General features: G+C 33.8%; 1 protein-coding gene across 3 annotated transcripts in view; it reads right to left on the reverse strand.

Annotated features, from left to right (window-relative positions):
• The window catches only part of LOC106665032 (stress-activated protein kinase JNK), a 383,087-nt gene extending 368,963 nt beyond the window's left edge, over positions 1–14,124 (reverse strand). For 2 of the 3 annotated variants that reach the window (XM_014391180.2, XM_014391181.2), the window contains exon 1: positions 13,885–14,124. The gene's annotated coding sequence lies outside the window, so the exon portion shown is untranslated. The remainder of the gene's footprint in view (positions 1–13,884) is intronic. The other variant, XM_014391185.2, reaches the window with a different exon arrangement.
• Between the last annotated feature and the right edge of the window lie 379 nt (positions 14,125–14,503).

A 14,503-nucleotide genomic window follows, 5' to 3' on the forward strand; every position in this document is an offset into this window, starting at 1 on the left:
TGATTTGGTATAGGTTTTGTCATCCTAAAACATCTTTATCAACATGTGCAGGTATGTATGAAGTGTTCTTGCAATAAAACACAGATTTGAACCAATGAACAGTTTCGAAATAAAAAATAACTGCTTTGGTAGTTTGGCGTTTTAGTTGGGCCAAGTGATTATCACGATGAACATGAAATGTTAAAACAGGGTTAGAAACGTCAGGAGGTTCAACACACACATATTTCACTGGAGAATTCACTTACAAAGTTTGACCGAAAAGTTTGTAACTCCAGAGAAATCTAACTTTGGTTTCTTCAGATCGTTTCTAGAGCGCTACAGTACGTTTCGAACAAGTTCAACTCTGAAAAAAAGATCCTTTCTTCGGCACAACGTAATGGGCATATCATGTGGCCATCAGCGTTTCAGTCGACGGGGAAGAGGGATTAGGATTAGGATGATTAGGAGGAAAGGGATTTGAGGGAATTTCTTGTTATAGGTTTTCGCTACTTCTGTAACAAAGGGAATATTAATGTCTTGGTATAGGGTTAGGTTTGATACATGATAAGGACGGGATTAAATTTTATTTAAAATATCTACCACCGTAACAAAAAACATTTCATTGAATCGTACGAACCGACAGGTTTTGTGGAAAGAAAAGTTTACAAAAACAGACAAGGTATATCAGCTGAAGTAAAACCCTGAAAAAAGATAATCAGGAGTTTAGTTCTCTTTCTTCAAGCCCCTTTTTCATACGTGGTTTGGCAGTCAATCTAGTTAGAAAGAGTTTATCAAGATCATTGGAGTTTCAGACAAGCAAAGCAATCAAGTCCTTTAGAAAAGTCGACTTATAAAAACCCAACCTTCTGAACATTAGAAATTATTATTATTTGAAGGTCGTGAGATGCGGTCTGATGTGACGTAGGTTTTAGAAAAACATTTTCTTTTTCGTTCCAACGTTTCGATCTTCATTGAGATCATCTTCAGGGCTCGAAGTGTTTGCTTTCCGTGTAGATATTTGATTCTGTCTGTCGTGTTGAGAGTGCCAGTGCAACACGACACTCAATAATGACACATCTACACATAAAACAAACACTTTGAGCCCTGAAGATGATCTCAATAAAGATCGAAACATTGGCACGATAAAGAAAAAGTTTTTCTGAAACCTATATCACACCATTGGCATCAATATTTGTTTTATATAGACTCATGGTAGGACGATGCAGTACGTTTCGTTTCTATTGCGTCCTTATTGAATTCCACTAAAGAGTTATGAGCTAAAAAATTGCTGACCTTTCTGTTTTGATTTTATAATCTAATAATAAACGCACTTTAGATTGGGTTGAACAACATTAACTTTAAAAATAAACATTTACTCTTAAAATTAAATAAACCGACAAAAATCAGAGATGTGTTACGATATTTTGCCATCTCCAGTGGTTTGATGTGGGATATTCGCGTCATTTATATGAGGTTTAAGTTGGAATTATCTCAAAGATTAAGCGGTAATTATACTACCCATTTACTATTCAAACATTATTTGGAAAATTAGGTGGCAATTGTTAAATTTCATGCTCATCACACCGTAGATCTCAAAAATAAATCTCACAATGTAATTCTTCTGCTGTGAAGCAAGCGCAAAGAGAATTTTTCTTGAAAAGTTACAGTTAAGAAGAGAAAAAGTTTAGATCTCAGCTTCGGATGATATTAAAACAGACAAGCTAATAAAGTCGAGCAAAGGTCTTAAAAAAGAAACGTTATTTCTCCCCACGTATTTGTGTGTTACATAAAGAATGAGAAATTTAAAATACCCCATTTCTGTTTTATGATGTTCTTACAAAGTGGTACCATTTCTTAGAATACAAATGCGATGACATATATTTTCCGTATAATAATACAGTTTCCAATGTGATCATAGGGTACGCCCAATGCTACGTTTACCATTATCTGAAGGCCAGGGCAGAAAATTGTGCATGTAATTTGGTGGAGTTTATAAGTGAATCATTTATTACTGTTTAAGAACGAACATTTTCATCAATCAAACTCTATCAATACAATCAGAAATCGATGACAACGTGGTGAATGAAATTATTTTCTATCATAAACATTCAAATGTTCATATTTTGTCGGTGTTTTTCAGTTCAAAATTATATTCCCTAACAAATTTACAAGTCATATTTGCCGAGGAGAGTCCTTCGGTTTGCTCCGGTAAAACAATACAGAAAAAAATCTAAAAAATTGATTTGTTAATTAATTAATTTTGTTTATGAATCTGACAAATACTTATTTACACTTTAACATTTTTGTATTTGTTACAATAATTGTGTACAATAAACAATTATTGTTTTATCAAGTTTATACGTAAAACTACGGGCACGATAAAGAAAATGTTTTTCTGAAACCTACATCACACCAGACCGCATCTCACGATTTCTAAATAAATATCGATTAACGGTCACTAATCACCACACATTTATACGTAAACTATTATGTTTATAATTTATCAGACTAGTAATGTTTATAAGTTTCTCTTCAACAGTATATAAGTTACTTTTTCTTTATTGACAGATCAATCCTGGCGAAACTTCATAAAATATTATAGCTATAAACTTTAGCTCAATTAACAACCAAAGCCTTAAAATTAAATAATTCATAAATTTGATGAATATTCAAAACCTAAATAAGAAGAGAAAGTTTCATTTTAAACTTTTATAATAAGATTTCAGATAAAAAGGGGCAGATAGCATTTCTTCGTCAGATTTTCAATTAACGTAAAATTTGTAAGGGCGCTCAGCCAGATTTACAACGCCTTACAAGTACTTCCAAAAGGCTTCGGCCTAATTATCCGCCTGAGTATCACAAAATTCCAATTCAAAAGTTAATATTACGCACTGATCGTCCGCCACTTTTTCTTAATGAACTGCTACGCCAAACTCCCTTCCTCCCGAAGGAAGGAGGAAACAGTAAAATCTGCTTTGACCGATGCCATTTGCTCCTCCTTTTCCTAAATCTTAAAGTCGGAATTCCCTTTTAGTGGAGGAGTATTTCTCCCTTGATGTTCAAGACGCAAAGTTGTCACCTTCATACCTCCCGACTACTTGGCCTAATTAGCTGTCGTCAGCCCCGTCCGTACATAAGTTTGCCCAACGCTTCGAACAGTTTACTTCATAAACAACCTAAATCTTTATTGAAGTACTTTATGTGCGACATAAAAGTATAAGGCTGGCGGAGAGGAAATAGTTTGAAAAACGACCATTCTTTATCATATATTTTTCTGTATATTACAACTACCTTGTGGTAAAGGTAAAGTAACAACAATAAAAAAAATAAAAACTACCTATTGGCAGTGCTTCATTGAGACTAAAATGTTGTATGTTTAATTTTAACTCTGTCACTACCCTGGTCTTCCAACCACTTTTTTCTTTAGTAGACGAGGAGGTTCGAAGGAATTCGTCGGGATGAGTAGCAGTCAACTATAAATCGTCTAATATGGTAGGTGGGACGGTTTTAAACTTGTAGTAAAAATAAATATTTAATGCATGTTGATTCCTCGGACAAGGAGAACATTAAGGATTTGTCTGAGCATTTTTGATGTGAAGATATTGGGATGTTTGACAGAAACTTCGCTACGTATGGAAAATGGTTATTTATTAGAAATTGACATGTTCGTTTATTAAGACGTTCGAAAAGGCTCAATACTGCCAAAATTGTCAACGACAACGGGTTCAATTACCGTTAGGTGAAATTGATCATTTTTTAAAGAGAAGATGAAAAGTTGTATTTCTCCTTGAGATCTGGCGATACAAAACCTGTGGTTTGTATCGATGTTTGAATAGGTGGTAACAAATTAGATTGGGAATGGATAGGGTCGACGCCAAATGGCTTCTGGCCCAAGACCTTGACCTACCAAAACTTCGCAGATTTTCCAAAAGAACAGAATTGCTTTTGTCAACAATAAACCTTTAACGATCGACCAGACTTTTTTTAACCATCCACTTCCCCGCCGTACCTAAGGGAACGCTATACCGGCGTAATCTGGTTTCTATGGTATGCAAAATTGGGGATCTTACTGTACTTGTCCTAAAAGGTGAGGCCCAAGGTAGGAAATCGCAAGAGATCGACCAGTCGTATACATATTTTTTCTTATACGGAAATAAGGAATTCACGAAGATTGAAAAACTGTCTGTTCGTGGTGCATCTACGTAGTGATGCTGCTTGCATGAATATTCACTCGAAAAAAAATTTTTTTTTTTTTTTTTGACTGGGGCTTCTGACATCTAGGTCATTTCAGCCCCCAACTAAGTCTATATTCTGTTTACCCTTTCAAACGCTACATTCGTACAAATAAATACATTCATACACATAAATACATCCATCCAGAGTGGGTTCGTTCAGATAGCTGAACTGGAACAACTGATGTTCGTGCGTACGCAGATGGAAGAAGTTATATTCATAGACTTCTTGAAAAAAAGGTGGAAGACTAGCAAAACGAAAGAAATTGATACGTGCGTACTTAAGAGCGACTCTCTTTCTCCCGTCAGTTCTTTCTTCTCAGATTTACAAAATTTCTTATTACCGAATTTACTCAGAATGCTTCCCGTCGAAAAGGAAGAAAAAAGTTACAAACTTAAATTATTAATCATGAACAATAATAGTCACTATGCTACCATAAAAATGTTTACACTGGAGTAAACAAGAGACGAATGGCTTGACTTAATGAAAATCGTTAGGGCATTTCAAAAAGTTTGAACACAGTCCTGCTGATGTTTCTGCAGTTCTTTGAATTATTTTCAGTCTATCGAAATTGCAGGTCTTACCGACCTGTGGGACACCTTTAATCACCCGTCTTCAGGTGTATGTTTAGGAGCTTTAGGTGACTTTAGTTTCCAGGATCATATCACCGCCGCAGAATTTTTTAAATTATCAGTGGTCAGTGCTGGTAAACGGCATAATCACTCCATGATTCGCATATCTCGCATTAAGCGGACTTGTACTTTTTCAAACAGAATGTATTTTGCGATAGTGATAATTTTTTGATTCTATATAAAATTTTCTTACTACTAGCCTTCAACAACTCGTTAATACTAAAAAAAATGAACTTACGTTATATACAAATATAAATCTACTTAAAGCTGTGGAGCATTAAAAATCTATTATTTTGTTAACGAACAAGTGCAGACTTTTATTACAACGATGCGCAAAAATGTTTTATGAATTGCGAATCAGTAACACTGTTTTGATTCAACAACTTCGGATAATTCGAAAATCTCCTTTTAAATTAGATTGATCTATTCCTTTCTTTCAAGTTGATGTATCGTTGTCGAGGAAGCGCAGCAAACCCGGCGCCTTTACAATCCCGTCACAGTATCCCCATTAATATTAACACCCCTGGAATGACATTTACAAAGGGCCCGGTAGAAAAGGTTCCGACACAGTACAGTCCGCAGGCAGATAAAGGACAATTCACAGGCTGATAAGGATTTTTACATGGATTCAGCAACCCTGGGGGTGGAAATTTATTCCCGTTCTCTCTATTCAAACCCCAGTCGAAACGGCCATAAAGGGCCAGCCAATTGCCGAACAGGAAGAACAAATTCCCGATCTAACGATTTACTTGCAAATTTCAAAAATACCCCTGATGTACCATGAATGTCCTTCGGGGTTAACACAAGACTATGTTTCTACGTATCTACTCACATCAGGGGAATTATTTTTACAAAAGTGGCTTAAGTACATTTATAAAGCATGTTATTAGTTAAAAACGGTCATAGTTTATCCTATGCGCTACTGTATGTGTCCGACCTGATGGATGTTGTTCCAACACGACAGTCACCGGGGGATCGGTAAATTTAATACACCAGTTAATTTATTGCAGTTTCGATCTATGTGCGCTAACTAGTAAAAGTTGGAGACAAAATAAACAACCAAAAGGATAAGTTTTATTAGACTAAAGTACTACATAAACTGGAGTTAATGTTATAAATATTTAGTTCCAACCATTCTTTAGCGACATTCTTTAATTAAAGAATATTTATAATTAAATTTTTAAGAGTCGGTGAAGCAAAGAAAATACTATTCGAAGAATGCTTTTGAAAGGAAGATTGGTTTTCTTATTGACAAGCGTTTGCACACGCCCCATCAAAGTGGCTTTTTTGTATCTAGTCTTGGTCAATGTCGGCTGTCGTAAATGGTCCGTCAAAAATGGCAATCCATCCCAACAAAGGTTATCGGAAAAAAACAGACGCAAGTCACCCTACTCAATTTCATCTTGTGCTTTGTTCAATCCACTTTATACCAAAATGTGGATTAGATAAGACATAAATCGATTAACTTCCACGGCACTGTATACATTCAAATAAGTATCAGACGGTTTCTACAGAAAGGGAAACCAGAACATGTTATCGCCACATTGTTTTTAGGAAGAACAATGCTTTTTGACCGTTTATTAAACGCAAATGAGTAAACTTGAACTCCCAAAGCTCGAACACGTGTCGCAGTGGAGGCAACACCCGTCCCCATGACAACCTAACGCTAAGTTGCCTTTTAAGTTTTCATCCCCTACTGCCACAGACTGTATGATTTCCCTTTTATGAGCTTGCAGCCAGGCTAATTAGCTTGAATGTCGATATACAACCTGCTCCGTTACACCACTACTGAAGAATTTTTGCAATGCAACTATTTATACTGGTAGTAGTAGGTTTATCGCAACAAGATCTGAAGAACTGAAATTTCTATAATTACGCAAAAACCATGTTTTGATATACTCTACAGAATGAGCGATAAAAACGTAAAACATCCTTATCTTTATGTTTATAGCGTGACTAACTATAAACGTATTGAGCTAATGTATCTATACATAAAATTTTGCTAGCAACTATTTTATACTCCGTTTTACTTATTTATAAAAATTTATCGATCAAATATATTTTCATTATATTTGACCAGAAATTAGAAAAAAAACAAGTGTAGAATTCCCTAGATTAGAACGAACGGATGCATTTATATAGAGTGAAGATGAGTACAAGAAGAATACGCAGCGTGTATAGACGGACCCACGGTTGAAAAGCCTACAAGACTAATCGTCGTGTGTGCTGGTAACTAATTTCTAAAAAAATTCAACTTTTGAAGGAAGAAACCTTTTACATTTATACTAACATTACTTCTTTAATCTGAAAATCTCAGGTCTTGAATTCAATCACGCTAGGCCCAATATTGTTAAATTAAAAGTCGGTATTAGAGTAGAAAATATAATCGAAATTTTACAGCTTTTTGTCCAATAATTTTTAAATTAAATTTAAAGGCGATTTGAACCCAGAATTCTAGAATCGGCTAATTTAATCGGAATTTTACAACTCTACAGTATTTTTTCCAATAATTTTCAAATAAAATTCTAAGGCAATGTTAGAATTTGAACCTAGAATTCGAGGAGAGGAAGCCCTAACGATCGTAGATTTTTTTAGAACTGTTGCCATTTTCGTGGTATAGAAATATATAAATAGAATAGAAATTGGTATAGAAATATAGGGCCGCTGGATTCGAACCCGGGACTTTTACCTTACAGTTATGAGCACAGTGTCAACACCTAAACCGCTGCCGTCACGACGCAACTTTCGGTTTCTTATTGAGAACAGGACAGTATCCCAGATAGACAAACATATCTGGTGGTTTTTTAACAGGATTCTTTGTTTTCAATAAATAAAATTCTGATAAGAGAACCGGTAAGAGAATATTGAAACACCCCCACAGGCAGTCTACTGTATGAGATGTACATACACGGAGAGTGTGATACGCAATTGTCTTATAATGTGGTTTCTACTTAGGGAAAAGCGATGAAAAGGACGTGGATTCCGTGGATTCCCTTTCATAAAAGCTCAAGTTCAAGTAAAAAGATATATCATTAAAAAATATATTAATTTGATAAATGTTTTCTTGTATTCAATTATTATATTTTGCATATAAGCAATATTGATGTCTAAAAATGATGGAATATTGCTACAAAACGGGCTGTTCGAACATAGGACACAACTGAACGATGAATAACTTAGAAACAAAATTCTACAAAAACTGGTACTAATTTTTAATTAAATCATCATAAATATAAATTAGGCCATAATCAACTTTTATTAGTTATTAAGAGTCGGCCTAATGAGGTGAGAAAAGTGAAAAATAGCAAGGGTGGAAAAACCGGCCAACATCATCCCCAGGAGGGGACCGGGCTGTCGTAAGTCCGAGGGCCACCCCTCGCGAAAACCGGCGGGAAATACCACCGCCGAAAAAACACGACGGCCAGGACCCGAGGGGTGAAAATTCAAGATGGCGGGGAGGTTTTTGTGGGGCGTGGTTTCTGATCAATACACAGCATCCCACCCACACAAACTTACATTCATCCCCAACCCATTGCCGGAGTGACGTTCGCACCAATAAACCTGGATTTTTTTAATTTTTTTCAAAATTTTCCAATAGAGGAAAACTAATTCGCAGCCGGTGCTAACGTTCCTACCATGAATAATCCAGATAATAATTTATTATCAAGTTGATTAAAAAATTGAATAATTTAGTTTTTTATAATTTTTTTAAGATTTATTAATTAATTTAATATATATACAGTACAACATTTCAATTAAGTTAATTGAGGAAAAACTAATATTAACGAAGTTCGTGGGCCCGAATAAGTACTGAAAACTATTATTTAAATAACACCTTTCCTTCTAATAAAATTGAAACCTTTAAATATATCTAATATCAATTCTTCCCATAAAATGTTAATTTAAAAAATGATTGTAATATTCAATCACCATTTTGTACTGATACAATTTTTACCGTTCTGCTAATTATCTCCCATATTTTATATTAGTTTTTTTTAGATTTGATGAACAGTACACCGAGTAATGATCTGTCATTTATCCAATACAAAGTAAATTCCACCTATCAATATAATCAGTAATTAACGAAGAACACGAGTGCCCTCACCCCACAATCTGACCTACCACAAAGCCTGTGCATATCGATCAGTTAACCAACACATAAATTGTGTACTTTAATCTGTGGCAAATGGCTGCTTATTAAATATGCTGCACAGATCCATTTTAAATTTCTCTCGTGTAAAAACTGTACTGACGTTGCGAGATTAGATGTGCTGGGTGACAAAAATATCTGCTAATACTTATTCATTGGTTTGTGCTTGCATAACAATACTATTGGCTGAACAAGCAACAGACATGTCGCTGCTGACGGGCTAAATCAACGAGGACGGGTAAACTAGGATGATCAGAAACAACCAAACTACAAATTTATTAAGTTAGCTTGTATGTATTACATAAACAATAAAAGGAGGATATACTAAACCAAAGGATAGAAGAAGACCATAATGTTCAGAAATGTCCCTCCTACAAATCTACTAAATTTGCCTATATATTTTGAAGAATAATGTAACATAAGTTGTTACCTTAGTCCTTCAGTTTCTTGATGATATAAAGTGGGGTTTGTTCAACAGGCGAAATCTATGAAAAAAGAAAGACAAGTAGACTACGATGTTCTGATACGACCCAACTACCAATCTCCTAAATTTATCTATATATTTTCAAAAATTAATGTCATCTAAGTTATTACTTTCTCGATGAGAAATCATCTTCTGTAGTGTGGTTGTGAAAATATCGAAATGCTTTAACCCGTCTGCACATCAAACAATGGCAAGACGACCGATAATTTCAAAATTAAAGTATATGTCAAATTTCTCAAAACACCAAGTAAGATTAGTTATGATTTTAGCTGTTTAGAATTTTGATGAAAAATCATCATAAACAAAAAATCAACAACATAAGATGGGAAGACTAGAATTTGTAGAAATTTGCCAATATAATTTGCCAAGCATGAAACCATTTAAGATAGACTATTACTTTCATTAATTGATGAAATATTATCTCCAGTTGTGTCCTTTTCAAAGTGACGAAATACTAAAACCAAATATAACCAATTTTTATTTCAGGCGGCAGTGTTCAATCAAAAGAATTTCTTTTTAATATGCAAGCGTCTTGATGATCTCTACTCCGCCACCACGACTTTAACAGATCTATTGATGGAAAAGACCCTCTATGTCCAACCCAAAGTCTCTGAACACTTTCAGGAATCTATGTACTTTTCAGGTGACACTTGTACATTTATTTTGCCTTTAAAACCTAGGCTTAAACTTCAGCCAAATAGGACATGCGATGGCTCTGCCGCTTCTTGCCACAGTCTAGTTTCTGCGTCAGTATTAGCCATTTGCATCAAAATATTTAATTGACAAAAGACCAGAGACCTAGGTTCAGGTTCAATTCCTGCTTACTGAGCAAGATGTAGACTTTTGCTTTCCTATATGGGATTCATTTTTTTTTTCTCAGATGTGATATTTTATCCACGTGGTGAGTTTTCTTTTATCCACCCATTACCCCGGCTTTATTTATCACTACTTTTTAAGGTTTTGCCCATCAGATATTTTATAAATTACAAGTACTAAGATGTTTAAGGGGAAACCATATTTTACTCATGGTCTAACACATATCGAATTATTACAATTTGGTTTAAGAACGTAATTTAAGCGAAGCATTTTTTTAAGAGTTGAAATGAGGCTTTCCAATTTTTTCCATTAGCAAGCAGAAAATTACACGTGTATTCTGGAGTTAGACAAGTTGTCGTGCTGTATCACTTAGCCGTATTATTTTTCCAGTTCCCACCCTCCTGCTTGAAAGAAACCACCTCCGTCACGAGGAACATTTTCAACAAATTGGAATCCTTCTTTCTTCTTTCAATAGTTGTAAAAAAACTATTATTTTAAATTATTTTTATAAGAAATTATTATAAATTGTATTCTTCTTTTGATTGGATATTAAATATTTCTTTATTTCTATTTTTTCCTCGCATAAAAATATACTTTTACAGTCATGATGAGATTTGTGATTTATGTGTAGGGTATTTGTGGCAATTTTTTTGCACTTGCTTTCGTCAAATAATGTTAATTATATTGAAAATTTAGGCGAATCTCCTTCATCAGAACTAAAACTATTTCTAACAATTTACACGGTTAACAATTGTTGACAATTGATATAATCATATATTTATAGGATAAACAATTATTATAGGTTCAACCATGATGAATTTTTGATTAGCTTAGTGAGTGGACGAGATCTACCACCAAACCCATTCCACAATACAATTGCTATGACAATCTCGTCCATTCAAAAGGATATATTCGCAGAAAACTTGAAGAAGGAGAGATTTTGTCTTTATTTTCAAATTCACCTTATCCCTGATTATTTTATAAACTATTATATTATTACGGCTGATATCAATCGCATCAACACAATTGAATCATCTTGCTTCAAATTCTTGATTAAATAGGTAAGCCTTTTAGGGATTCTCCATCTCTAATTGCTTTAAAACGACGAAATAATGAAACTTTAATAATTGGCCAAGTTGATTTATTATGTAAAACAGGGCTAACTCAAACATTGATTTCCCAAAATTTTCTTACTCCAATTTAAAATTATATATTTGGTTACCAGAAATCTCGAATTTCTAGCCATACTTCAACGTAACTCGTTTTCATTTTATTTCTTTAATTAAATTGGTCAAATATCTTCATTTAAAGAGAAAAAAATGTTTAAGAAAAGTAAACGTCTATTGCTGAATTTTTTTTTTTATTTTGGTTAATGCATCGATTAAAAAATGAATATTGTTAAATTTAAATTAAGCCAATGTACAGATTCCTTGTATCCCACACTATATTTTTCTCTTAATTTTTTCAAACTAAATTTTAGTTAAAAACTAAGTACTTGAATAAGTGAATTATGAAATTGGGGAAAAGATTATGAATTTGTTTGAAAAGATTATAAATTTGACTGAAATAATTAAGAAATTGACGAAAAGATTATGAATTTGGTTGAAAGGATTATGAATTTGCGTGAGAAAATTATGAATTATGTTCAAAATCTTTTTTAGATTTCGTTTTTAATTGAAAGAATTACGAATTTAGTAAAAAGATTACGAAGTTAGTTGAAATGAATATGAATTTGCGTGACAAAATTATGACGTTCAAAAAATTACGAAATTCGCTGAAAGAATGACGAATTTGTTTAAAAAGATGACAAATTGGATAGAATTTGGGATATTGGTGAAAAATTTATGAATTAGTATGAAAAGTTTATGAAGTTGGTTGAAATTATTAGGAATTTCTTTGAGAAAATTACGAATTGCGTTGAAAAAATTACGAAATTGACTGAAATAATTATGAAATTGCTTGAGAAAAATGTGTGTTTGTTTGAGTGAAAGAATTACGAATTTAGTAAAAAGATTATGAATTTGGTTAAAAAGAAAGCTATATGCAAAATTAACCTGACTAGTAATTTTTTTAATAAATGTTTATAAATATTTTTTTTTAATAAGTCAGAAATTTGAACCAAATTATATGCCAAGCCCAGCCACTCATTAAAATTTGATTACATTAATTAAAAAAGCAAAACGAAAAAGTTCTTTCCATTTAATAAAAATTCTTAACATTTAATTTGTAATTTTAGTTGAAGCTTTTACTATATTTTGTATTATAATAAGTAGTTTATCAACAGTAATTTATTTAGTGATAAAAACAGATACATAACGATAGATACAAGTTTATGGTAAAATTTTATTTTGGGAAAATTTTTCCTTTCCTTAACTTAGAAGACTGCAATGCTTACATTATAACCTGGCCAACTGAAGCCTCATAAAATTGTGAGATTTACTGATTTCAATAGTATTTAAGGGAATTACTTTAAAGAAAAAACATCTTTTTTCCTCCATAAAATAGAAAACCTTATTAAAATTTATTTCGTAAATTCAGATCCTACTTATAAAATGAGCGGCATTTTTTTATTTAATTCAGATTTGAGTTTAAAAATGTTAATTTTCCGTAACGTGGAAGCTTACTTTAACCTGGCCAATTGTAACCTCTTAAAATTCTAAAATTGATTTCAAAATCACTTTTTGTATTTTTTGTTGTGAAAACATTAAGCAATTCAACTTGTAACTGTGAAATCTGCAATGTAATTGGATTTCGGAAAATGTATGGTTCAAAAAATTATCTGTATAAATAATGTAGACCTTTACACTGGGTGCATTAACCTGGCCACTTCAAACCTTTAAAATTCGTTTTCTTAATTTAAATTTAAATTTATTTTGAAAATGGGAATTTCCCTTAGACGAGAATATTTTACGCTGTTTTAACTAACTCTAACTCTAACTTGCGTGCTTTCGAACCGATCAAAATGTTTTGTATGTCGATTTCAATTTAGATTTTTTTTTTAATATTGCTCATATGGTATTTTCATTATCGAATCAAGGAGAATACAGCGATCAGCTCGACCTCTTAAAATTCCTTCTATTTCATCATTTTAAGAGAGCAATATCGATTTTTGCTGTTGCCCACCCCTAAACCCGGCAGCCGAATCAGGTCAATATTTTACCTCTGACACGAGTATTTCTTTAAAATAAACGTTTTTACCACGTATCTGTCTGTTTTGAAGCCAGCCAGGGACAAACTTCAATTTTTATCTGGGAATTATGCAGTCGGCAACATCTTGTTTACATTACGATAAAAGATTTTACTACGAAAAGCCGGGCACGTTTTCTTCGGCGGTTTTCTCATTTTCAGAAGAATTAAGGTCGTTTCTTTCAACTTATTTTATTGTTGGCTAGTAGAGAAATTATAAAAGTCAAGTTTTGACAACCCTTGTATCTTTGTGATAAAGCACGCAAGATAACCTCAATTGAGGTTGACGTTCTGGGAGAGGGTTTGCCCGATGATTTTGAATTTCCACGAAAGAAACGAAACTTCAAAAGTCTTTCTTTGTTTTAATCAATAAAAACCCACGCGATTGAAACAGAAAAACTCACCTTTATAATATAGTTGAAATTAATCCTCATAAACGGGTTGAGAATCTAAGTTCGAAGGGCCTCGGAGCCGTTGAACCGGCCCGGCTAGTTTCTTTCCGTGTTCTCCTCGTCTCGCTCTGCTTCGCCGGGGGCGGCTTGCGCGCGTTTCTATCCACCGGGGGTGGTTTCGGCTCGAAACTGATAACTACGAGAAGCACTTGCAGACTAAACGGCCACTGCCTCCGCCTCGGAGATGCCGTCCCTATTATCATAGTCTTAACAGCCAATCAGCGGCCGCCTTTCGGCAAACACGTCTGCGCCCGGCGGAGCCCGCCAAATTCAAATCCAGGCCGGCCGCCGGACCTGAGAGACATCGATGTGGTGGGAAATTGGATGAAGCTTTTTTAACTTATTATCAACTTATGAAATAACGCGTTTTCAATTAGTTAAAGTATAACTCTTCTGAAATACCTATCTATTTTTCCTGCTAGTAAACGTACGAGGAAAAGTGTATCTATTTCGTAAGTTCTATTAGCTTACAGAAATGGGCGACAAAAAATCTTATTGTCTGTTTGGTGGAATTTCGTGATTCATATCGATTGATTCCTGATGGGCAAGCGATAAATTCCGACAACTACCA

The sequence above is a fragment of the Cimex lectularius genome, unplaced genomic scaffold (assembly GCF_000648675.2).
Source record: "Cimex lectularius strain Harlan isolate CLEC.00 unplaced genomic scaffold, Clec_2.1 scaffold172, whole genome shotgun sequence".
In the NCBI taxonomy this organism is placed as follows: domain Eukaryota; kingdom Metazoa; phylum Arthropoda; class Insecta; order Hemiptera; family Cimicidae; genus Cimex; species Cimex lectularius.